This window comes from Rhipicephalus sanguineus, chromosome 1, assembly GCF_013339695.2.
Source record: "Rhipicephalus sanguineus isolate Rsan-2018 chromosome 1, BIME_Rsan_1.4, whole genome shotgun sequence".
Classification (NCBI taxonomy): Eukaryota; Metazoa; Arthropoda; class Arachnida; order Ixodida; family Ixodidae; genus Rhipicephalus; species Rhipicephalus sanguineus.
In genome coordinates, this window is record NC_051176.1 from 180,327,629 (window position 1) to 180,338,407 (window position 10,779).

General features: G+C 47.1%; 1 long non-coding RNA gene across 1 annotated transcript in view; it reads right to left on the reverse strand.

Moving 5' to 3' along the window:
- LOC125759389 (uncharacterized) overlaps positions 1-8,576 on the reverse strand; it is a 33,980-nt gene extending 25,404 nt beyond the window's left edge. The window contains exon 1 of the long non-coding RNA XR_007417005.1: positions 8,524-8,576. This is a non-coding gene — a long non-coding RNA (uncharacterized LOC125759389). The remainder of the gene's footprint in view (positions 1-8,523) is intronic.
- Between the last annotated feature and the right edge of the window lie 2,203 nt (positions 8,577-10,779).

The window sequence follows — 10,779 nt, forward strand, 5'->3', positions numbered from 1 at the left end:
TATTAATAATATGTTAACTGTGGCAATAACCCAACTCTTTAGCGTGCATGAAAAGCCCCTCGTGTCGTCTCTGCTTCTAAACTCGGTGCCCAAACGGGCGTCAGAACCTATCGGCTGATTTTGCTTGTCTGATGCTTTCATGTTTTGCAAGTACACTCTAAGAAAAAAAGAGAGTCAAAAGAGGGTCATGGAACCGTGACTCTCTTCGGGTGTCCATCTGACCCCTTTCGGAAGGTACAGGCAGAGAAAAAGCGTTCGCATTTGGGAAGGAGTCACTGGACCCTCCTGAAGCGCGTTTCGATTGGCTTCGGTCTACGGTAGAGCCGCCGTATACGCCATACATATCGCACGCTCGCCCTTTGGCGCCGTTGTGGCGCCTTGCTCGGCGATGCAGACGGGGTTGGCGCCGGGGTGGCGCGCCGTTCTCCTCTCTCAGTCGTCTCAGTCTCTCAGTCAGTCTCAGTCTCCTGGTATAGACGTCAGACTCTGCCCAGGCGGCGCTGCGAAAAACACCGCCACCAGCGCCCTCATCGTAGCCCTGGCACTAACTGGGTAGTGCACAGAGAGCCGTCCGCAAGCGAATGTGCACAGGCCGCAATATAACCCTCCTCTTTCGTTGGTGTCGAGGCGCGGTTTCCTGAAAATCAAGGACCTGGAAAGCTTCTTCCGCCAATCCACGCTTCAGAAACAAAGGAAGCTGATCAAAGCGAACTGCGAGTACAATGCAAAATTAGTTTTAGTTATTACCGCACGCTGCAACTCGCAAGTACAAGCGAGCATCACACGACACCGAGTTCGAGGCAAGCCCTCCGACATGCATTCTCTAGAGCCTAAATGCGTTAAAATCGGGTATATACGTATGCCACAGCGATAAAGTACCTACATACACGATCAATTTACTTAGCTATGCATCTTACGATCAGTGGTAGAAAACTCGGTTCATCAGGGACGAATGGCTCCGGCGATTTTCGCCTTTTCAGTTACATTCTCCCTTATTCATCTCTCGCTTTCTGTGCAATTGGAGTGTTTTATTACGCATCCTCAAATGGTCTCTTCATGGTCGTCTTCCGTTTGTATGTACTGCAAATGGGGATACGTGCGTGTCCACTTTCACGGGGTACAACCAAAGGCAAAACCGTGGCCTCCGAGATAGCTACGGCAACCGCGGAGGACACGGGCGAAACAAACCTGAAGGGGGTCGCGACCAACATTCTGTGATTTACTTGTATGACGCACGTGGTGCTGTTAGCTAGTTAGAACCAGAACTCTGAGCCTTCAAAACGTACGTCCGCGATGCTGTGTTGTGACGACCAACTCGTCGCGGTGTGCGTATCACGCGTCTCCAGTCTGCCTCTAGCTGCTCACTTCGTGTTACACGACAAGCACCGCGGTCAGAGCATCTACTGAGCTTCATAGTCAAGGTTACCACGGTTTTGCATCAGGGCTGCGCAAAACAACAGCAGAGCCACACATTCATGCCACCGGCTGTGGAGAACGCGGGTACTTCGCTTACCCAACACGCTCGCAACGGCCCGTATCCAGCGCTCTCGTCTTTCTTCTTCGTACGACAACTATGGAAATCGGTAAAACTGAACGTTGTTATTCAGTTTTTTACGTCCGTGGCAATTCACAACGCAACAGTGCGTATTTTGCGGAGTTTCTTCGTAGTGTACGGAGGGGTATCGTCTGCTGCTGTTTTCGCCGTCGTTCAGGCGAGTGATCCAGCGAGCACTTCACGACGGTTCGGTGGCGCGTCCGACTAACGGAGAGCAATTCACAGCTCTCGTTCTGAGTGCTAAATGCGCAAACACACGCGATATTAAGCTCAATCGTTGTTTCGCACTCGCTAGTTGCACCTGGTCCCATAGCAAACTGTGCGAGAGAGTCGGTCTATGCACTACTCAATACTTCTCCGACAGGTGGCGCCACACGTCTTGGAAACTCCAGAGTCTGACGTCTATATTGGAATGCGTTGCGTGGTTGCGTTGGTTGCGCGTCTTCGGTGGTGTTGACGCCGGCTCCGTGCACCAAGTGACGCTTGGAGGGCAGAATATTCATGGAGCTGCGGACACCGACAACGGGCGCCAGTTAACGGTGAGTGTACTACTTTCGTAGGTACTAATTATACAGGTTTAGCTGGGCGTCTGCAGCAGCTCTGCGGAATCTGCGAGCCATTTACAACAGTAGCCTGTATCCGCGGGGCTGTTGCGAATGCCCAACTAAAGCTGTCAGTTAACGAGTTGCCACCGTTATGCGCGTTGCTGTACAAGCTCGCATAAAGTGAGCGATGCAAACAATAATCGAGGGTCATTTCTTGCTGATCGCACGTCGTGTCTGCACTACTGAAGGTGCAAGATGTCGTTTTGAGATGCACTTTAGTCTACTTCATAATAACATTTCCATCGACCTAGAGTGTGCAGCGTGCTTCCACGCGTGGGAACGTGAAAAAAAAAAAGCCTGTGTACAGAACGCTCAGACGCACTATATGTGATGGTTTTTGTTGGCTTAAAGACGGTAGTTTGAGGTGCAGATATAGTACGGTGGCTTCCAGAACGTACGCGGTTGTCATTCAAGTTAAACACGCCTCGCCGGGAAAGTGAAAAAGCTCTATAGACTTTCGACGGCGCGCGTTGTTGCGGCCGCCGGCGTGCACTCTTTTCCCTCGTTTCTGTTTGCTGTTTTCGTGGTTTGCATACACTGCGATGACGTTGGGCGCTATAACAGAATCGAGTGAGTGTACGTGATTGTGGGAGTTACGTGCGCCAATTCTAGCATATGACATGTCTGATCTCGACGTAGACGGCGTACGCACGCGCTGGGTGTCGTTCGGGCCCTAGTACTCGCATTTGTTTATCTGAGTATTTAAGGATGGGTTACGTTTGTAAAACATGCGGTCAATAACCGCTCACGGCATGCCCCTGGCTGCCGGAGGATGTGCTTTGTTGTTTTGTTGTTAGCCTTTATTATGTCTGTGTGAACCACTTATTGTGTAGGTTTTGCAAACCTTTACTGCAATTTCGTTTTCTCATCATAATATCACGTTCTGCTTTTCAGATGCCGTTTTTCATGGTGCTCACGCTGGACAGGAGCGACAACCTAGCAAGCCACAAGTCTGATGCCTCAAGCCGTCACCACTTTTTGATTTATTCTTAATCACAAGGAATAAATATGGAAACATGATGACGATTTCTGCTGTTCATTTAGCACCATATGACACTGTGCACATCACAGTCACGCATTTTAGTTGGCTATACTCATAGAAGCATGTAAATGAGGAATACCCAAACTTCGTAATTGGAAATCACAGATCATCTTTTCTCGCTTTCTATATAACTTTGCTGGAAAATATGTGTTGATTTGACGAGTGTTATTAAAATAATGCTAAAACTGAACTATTCTTTTTTTACAGTCGCTGGGCAGAACGGCAAGTATTATTGGACTTGCTTAAAATGAATACTCCACTATTTTCAACAGTAGTCGCGCAAAAGTAGAGCAAGGGTCAAATGAGTAGCTTAAAATACTTGTGGAGTCGCTTGATGCTTCGGTGTGGGTCACTTGACCCCCGTAGGAGCGTTACCGGCAAGAGTCGTCTGACTCCCTATATGTGGTAACGTGATCCTCCGGATGAGAGTCTTTGCACTCTTCCTAGAGGTTCAGGGGACTCTCCTAGAGCGAGCCGACCCTGAGCCACCAAGAGAGTCACCGTGACTATTTAAAGAGAGTCCTATACGTGGCAAGTCAGAACTCTCCGAAAAGAGTCACGCATACTCTTTTTTTTTCTTAGAGTGTAGCTATTCACACACTCTTAATCAGGTCCCACTAAAAGTGCTAGATATAGCCAGGAAACCCAACATTTTTCGTCTGGTTTCCTGGATGTAGCCAGCATTGAAACAGGATCTGATTAAGAGTGCAGGCTCTCGTTATTCGCTTTAAAAATGTCATCTCTGCTTAGGATGGACATTCTTCCGTCTGCTACATGTATACGAATGTGCATGCACGGATTTGCGAAACACTGTTTTACTACGATTGCGCCAAAAACTATCCTAAAACCATTCCACGTGCCTGCCTTTTTCACCAGACACTCGCCTCTCCACAGAACGCAAATTCTATGCAATGCTCACGTCCTCCGTCTTTATCTCTTTCAAAACGCGTTGTCCTCTTTATTTTTTTTTCTGGAGCGTTGTGCCTTCCCTTTAGCCTCGAATCTTTCATGCTGCACTCCTCTTCTGTCCTTGATTATTGATAGCTCCTCTTGCAGCTATCTATATACTGGTGTTCAAGCACGGTTATTCGTTAGGTATATCGCATGTTTATAGGCAGTCTCTTAAATTTATGTCATTGGTGAAATTTTGCCAAATATGCACTCTACTTAATTTCGTTCGGGTCTTCAATTTCTGATCTGATACCATTTGATCGTACTTTTCTACCGTATCAACTTGTCTGTGAGCCATTATTATACTTGGAGTGGCTCCTAGCAAATAAAATTGAGAGTTATTAAGTTATCATGAGCAGTGTTATTTCGATGTAGAATTTTGTCATATATATATATATATATATATATATATATATATATATATATATATATATATAAACGTCAGGAACAGAGCAAGAAAAGCGGGCGGACTACTAGCAATAGCCTTCTGAAACCGCAGCATGTCCAGCCAATTGAATAGGAGAGAAAGAAAACCGAGAAGAGAAAGGAGACCAAGCATAGGCGTGCGCGCAGGGGGGGGCGGCCGCCCCCCCCCTAGTCACCTAAGAGGGGGGGCGCAAATTCTGCCCCATACATTGACCCCCTATCAACTAAGAGAGGGGGGGGCGCAAAATCTGGCCCTCGTACATGGACTTAGTAGGGGGGGGGGCTGCGATTAACCTTCGCCCCCCCCCCTGATAGGGAACCCTGCGCACGCCTATGGGACCAAGAACAAAAACTTGGAGGACGCTTGAGCTTCGCCTTCAACAGTAGAAGGCAATAGCGTAATCGGGTGCCGTGTGCATCGCTTCGATTATCGGTGGATGCCTCAACCGTACCGCAAGGAAACGAACGTCTCTGCGCGTAACATTGGCCGTTTCAAACTATCCTAGAATGCCTACTGCAAGCACAGTCGCGAAGTGCCCACTACGCCATAATTCTTCCTTTTGCGAATCCACCAATGGCCCACTATGAATCCGTAAGGCCGCACGCGATCCTACGCAGCTGTTCACTGTATTGATGCTTTTGCTGATTATTATTAAATATGTCTAAACACTTAGCATTGGGTGGGCCTTTAAAACGTCTACTCGTTGCGCAATTCGCATGTTTTGGCGTCTGGCGCGATTCTACGCTTCTGCCACGCAATATTCCATGCGTTAAGGAGACTCCTCCCACTACATGACATTCATATAGCGTTTTTTCCGAAGCAGTTTCAAGCAATGGCGTGGCTCTGCACTAGAACACCTGCTTTCTAAGCAGAAGGCATGGTTTCGATTCTCACTCGAACTGAAGATTTTTATTATTTATTTTATTTGCATTTATTTTGTTTGCATTTTTCTCAATTTTCGCTCACAGACAACGCTGATTTTTCGCTCACAGCCAATGATGACGACACCGGAATATTTGCGAAACGAGCTCGTTAACGTTATCGCGTTAAAAAGAAGAAATAGGAAGGCACAGCACAGCACATAACACGACTCGCACAGTACAAGATTTAAAGACCGGAGTCTAATCCCATTGAAATAATCCGAATATGGAGTCATATCTGTAATGCTTTACTAGATTATAAGATGTCAAACAACACAACAGTTTCACGAGAAAAATCTTGACACGTATTACTCAATCAAAAAAAGAAACGCCTACAAAGGCGTGCGTGCAAACACTGCATACATGATCTGCCAAACACTGCACACATGATCTGCCATTCGGCCTTTCATTGCTATTTATTTACGCGGGAGAACTATCCGGTAGGTTTATCAATCTATGCGGATGCTGTCGTTTTATGAAATATTGGATCTACAAGCGTTGGACCAAAACTACGACATTGGATGCAACGGCAGGATATAGTGAAGGATATATAAACAGATTTCTCCAAGTCTGCAGCGTTGGCTCATCATGGTGGACAGCGAGAATGACCATCGTTGAAACATTTTCGGCTTCACGGTTCTTCTATACCATTAGAAAACAACGCCGATACCTTGGAATTGATCACCACATCAGCGAGTGGCCTGGTGTTAGGGCGGTATGACACTATCCCGATCTCTTGACAGCTTGCGATTACGGCTTCCATCGGTCGACTACCCAATGATGGCGTCAGGCAGCAGTTCCATCAAAACTTTCGCTTTGCCATTCAACAATGTTTTACCTCAAATGATGGTTCAGCTAAAGAAATATCATCGCGCGGCTCCTCGTGCAATGCTACACTTTCCAATTCCAGCACAATCAACGGATTTACTTACCGAAGCCACCTGTGCGGCTACAGTCTGACCCCGACGGCAGGAAGCTTTTTGAGGGACTGCTCAGCAGCGCGGTTTCCCGCGTCGACAAACTTACGTCTACATGTACGTTGGTCTCATCAATTTGTACAGCAATCATTTCTTCGGTTTAACTTATTCGCATCATCCTAAAAAAAGATGTACGTATTTTCATGTATATTATTGCGGCAGCAATGATATGGACACTCTCCACGAATTTCTGCCGTCGCCGTCGGCATCGCTGTCGCCGTCATGTTCCGTATCATGTCCAAATCAATAACATTTCCCCCGCGCATCGTATGTTTTACCCGCGGGTAAAAGCGCGCGAGCGGAGGCGACGAATGCGGCTGAAGCAGAGATGAAACGAGCCGGCCCATCTCCGTCGCACGGAGGGTGCATGCGAGGCCTGCCGTCGAGTGCTGCTCAAGCAGAGGGGAAACGCTCCGCCCGTCTTGAAGGAGCACGGAGGAACGCGGGGGGGGGGGGGGGCGTGTTGCTCGAGCAGCAACTGCGAACGTTGATTATAAGGGCGCGGTCGCGATCGCTGGCGCGCGCGCTATCTCTGCAGGCATCAGCTGTATACCCTTCTAGGTGCTGTGCTCTCAACGCGAAGAGACTATGCCAAAACTGCTTGCCTTCCTTTACACCAGCGTTTTGTAGAGTTACGCGAGATCGGATCCAAAAGAGGTAGCTGCCAGCTTAACTTCATATAACAATACAATTTATTGCTATCGCATTCATTGCTTCGCCCTTGCGGTGAAGGCAATTTTTGAAGTAATATTTAAAAATACGCAGTTTCAAATAAGAGGGTTCCTTCATATACATACCATCGCCGGTGGTGAGAATGTGTAATTAGTGCTGTGATGTCATTAGTTTATAATTAGGAAAATCCAATAATTATATTTTTAGTTACTTGGTACTGATCGAAATTGGACGATGGAAGCGAGCATTCCGTAAAGGGGATATAACCTTTTGCATCTGAATAATTAGATTATCTGTGAAACTACGACCGGCGAGTTCCTGTACTCTCAGAGCGCGGGCAATCAAAACCGGGAGAGTGAAGCAACCGTATGGCCCCACCTAATGGTGACATTACTGTTTACGTCAGCGAATGGCGGGCAATCAGCGCTCGGTAGTCCCGTCAGCCTTGCCGTCAGCGCCGCACGGCCGTTGAAAGTGTACAGCGGCGCAGCACAGATTGCTCGTTGTTCAACGAAGTAAGCAAAACGTCGCCTCAAGGGTGCGGCCATACTCACGTTTCAGCCTTCCAGCTTCAATTTGGCCCGTTGACAAATTGGAAACAGCGATCGACGTTTGTATATGAATATCAGTGAAATTCAGTGAAGATAGCTACAACAAGCGTGCTCATAAACTCGGCCATCTTATGAGCCCTGTGTTGCATGGCAACCGTGTGCAGCCCTTCAACTCGTCCGCCCATAATTCCCTGAGTTGTCTGGCCCACGTTTCTTTATATCGCTAATCATACTTAGAGCGGGAAAAAAACATTTGGAATTTGCATGAATGTTCGAATAGCGAAACTTTTTAGGTCCGGTAGGACTGTTAGAGGAAAAAGACCGTCGAATATCGGTTGAAACGAAATAAAATAAAAAGTGTGGCGCTGACTGTACGTCTGGTGCCATTTTGTAACTTTGTAGAAATCTTGCCTTATTGTTTGGAGCCCTTTCCGCTGACAAATGTTACACTCTACAAATTCGAAAGTAACGACGACTGTTGAAACTTACTGTCAGCTGAGCAGAATCCGTCGGTATAGAAAGGAGAAAGAGTTGCGGTTAGAAAACGGCATGTTGTTAAACCATTGTCAGGTATCAAACAAACCGGGTACTGTACGAAATATTGAAGGCCTTAAAAACGTGAAATCATGAGTATACAGTCGTCGTAGTTCAGGCCTATAAGAAGCTCATTTTGTGCGCGTCGCATCTTCATATCAAGAAAAAATATAAAGAAGATGGGCCTAGCGACGGTGAGATGGCGTGGGAGGAAAGGAGCGCTCGCGCACTGGTTGGCATTTTCAGTTGCAAGCAGTCTCGGTTTGGAAATGCCTTCTTATAAGCGTACCTGTTCCATGGTAGCGGCAATGCAGCCGTGCAATATGTGGCAGTTTGACCCAAATCACTGTGGTCTTCTCCCTTTGCAGGAAATGAAAAGCGAAACCTCATGATGGTCGGTAAAAAATACCTGCCGAAAAAAAAAAGAACATCGTACAAAAAGTTAAGATCACTGTGCTATTCGAGCGCTACGGAGACAGAAAAAGCAGCAGCGCCCCAGGCGGATGCCTTTCGCAAACTTGACTCCAATCGATCGCCACGACGTTCAAGCAGTAATAAAATCAATAAATCAATCATACAAACATTTCTAACGTGCCCAGCAACAAACCAAAGGTCTGAGTTCCGTCCAATGAATACAGTAAAACAATAATAAGAAAAACTCTAGGTGGATATAAGTAAAACAGATGAAAATTATAACACGAAAAATTAAAATAAAAATACGCGGTAAGAGAAAGGAAGCGCAGTAAAAATAAAAACACAATAATAATAAAGACAGCTAGCTAACATACAACAAAATGCTAGGTAAGTTAAAAAAAAATTATCGGCACTCATCCTTGCTGACATGACTGGCCAGTAAAGTTGCTGAACGCCATGTGGAGCGGTATCGAAAATGTATTCAGCATCTTAGCGGCACTGGCACTTGCGCTCAGCTTCTCGGTTGAGAACTGCTCGGCCTTGTTATACCTTGGCACATGCACTCGGCAACCTACCTGAGCGGAGTTTATCCGAGATATTGTCACGTGGTTGTGTCGGTGATGAACGCAACATCTAAACGAGTTAACATTGAACTTTTTATTGGGCGAACCCGTGCCCAGCGGATGCGCATAAAACATTCACAATACAACCATGGTGGCGAGCGCGGTCGTCAGTCGTCGGCAGTCTACAGATCTAAACGAGTTGGCTTTTAATAATTGAGTCAGGGCAAATTCCAGCGCATGGCGTTCGCGTGCGTTCCAGAATGCACTGTTCGCATCGTGCACGTAATGTCTGGTTAGCACAATCTGAAACTTTCGAGAATGTTCCGATACATTCAGGCGAGGTTGGAGCCGAGCGACAATGCGGGCGAGAGTTTTAGTCGGTGAAACGCGGTCACACCGAAAAACTAGTACAATATAATAGGGGGTATTACGTGCCGGAACTGATATGATTATGCGGCACGCCGCAGTGGGAAAATCCGGGTAAATTTTGACTACCCAGGGTTCTTTGACGTGCGCCTAACTCTAATCGCAAGGGTGCTGCATTTCGCTCCCGTCGAAAACAACGCGGATCAATACGCATCTATCGTGCTCGTTTCGCTTGCTCCTGCTGCAATACCGATCATTTTGTACAAGTGTTGCGGGAAGATTGGTGTTTGCGCATGGTGTTAACTAAGTGCTAGTTACATGTATTTACCACGTAGTCGTGTATTTGATCCAGATCGTCACATACACGCAGTCTTCTCTTTCATTCTCGTGTGTGCCTTGTATTCTACCTCGAGCTTCCTCTTGTATCTGTTTGGTCCCAGTATAGGAGCATGGATCTATGGGCGCTAAGTTATGACATGAAATTATGCGGCGTTATCGCGCCACACTTGCCGGCCACTGTCAATCGCGCACACGAGGCGCTTAAAGGCAAACTCCGGCTATTTTTTGAGGTCAAGTAATTTCAATAAAATTCGCTGGGTACGTTCCTTAACACGTTCCCGTCATTTATGCCAAATTACAGGCTGGATAGATACGCGGATTCATTGCAAATTAATTCGATTGATTTCCCCGACTCTCTCCACCTCACTTCCCAGAATTATTTGCAACATCGTGAGCGTGACGCCGTTTTTGGCAAACCGTAAGTGACGGAACCGAGGTGCCACTCCAGCGTCTGCTGCCCACAAGGCAACAATTGTGTGTGTTTCGGCCAGCGCTTCGTTGGCTGGGCGTGCGAATTTCAGTTCCTTGCGGGGGTGAGTGCAATGGGTGGCAAGTGGTGTTGCGTTCTGGGCTGCACACGATTCCCCGTATATTTACCTTGACAGTCACGGAACACTTGCGCCTAACGATTACCCCGCGTCTCTTTATTAGAGCGTTTTAGCTAGCAGGACTGAAAGAGCGGTAATACGGTACCGGTTGAAAGAGTGCACATGCGTGAACATTACGGCACCGAAACACTTTCCGTAACGTATACAGGGTGCACCGTGACCGGGCCTATCGGCATACGGTGAGCTGCGCGTCGTGCGAAAGGTGGCTCGTACTTGGCTTATATTAAATTCCTTCAGCCCTGCCCACGCTATGCT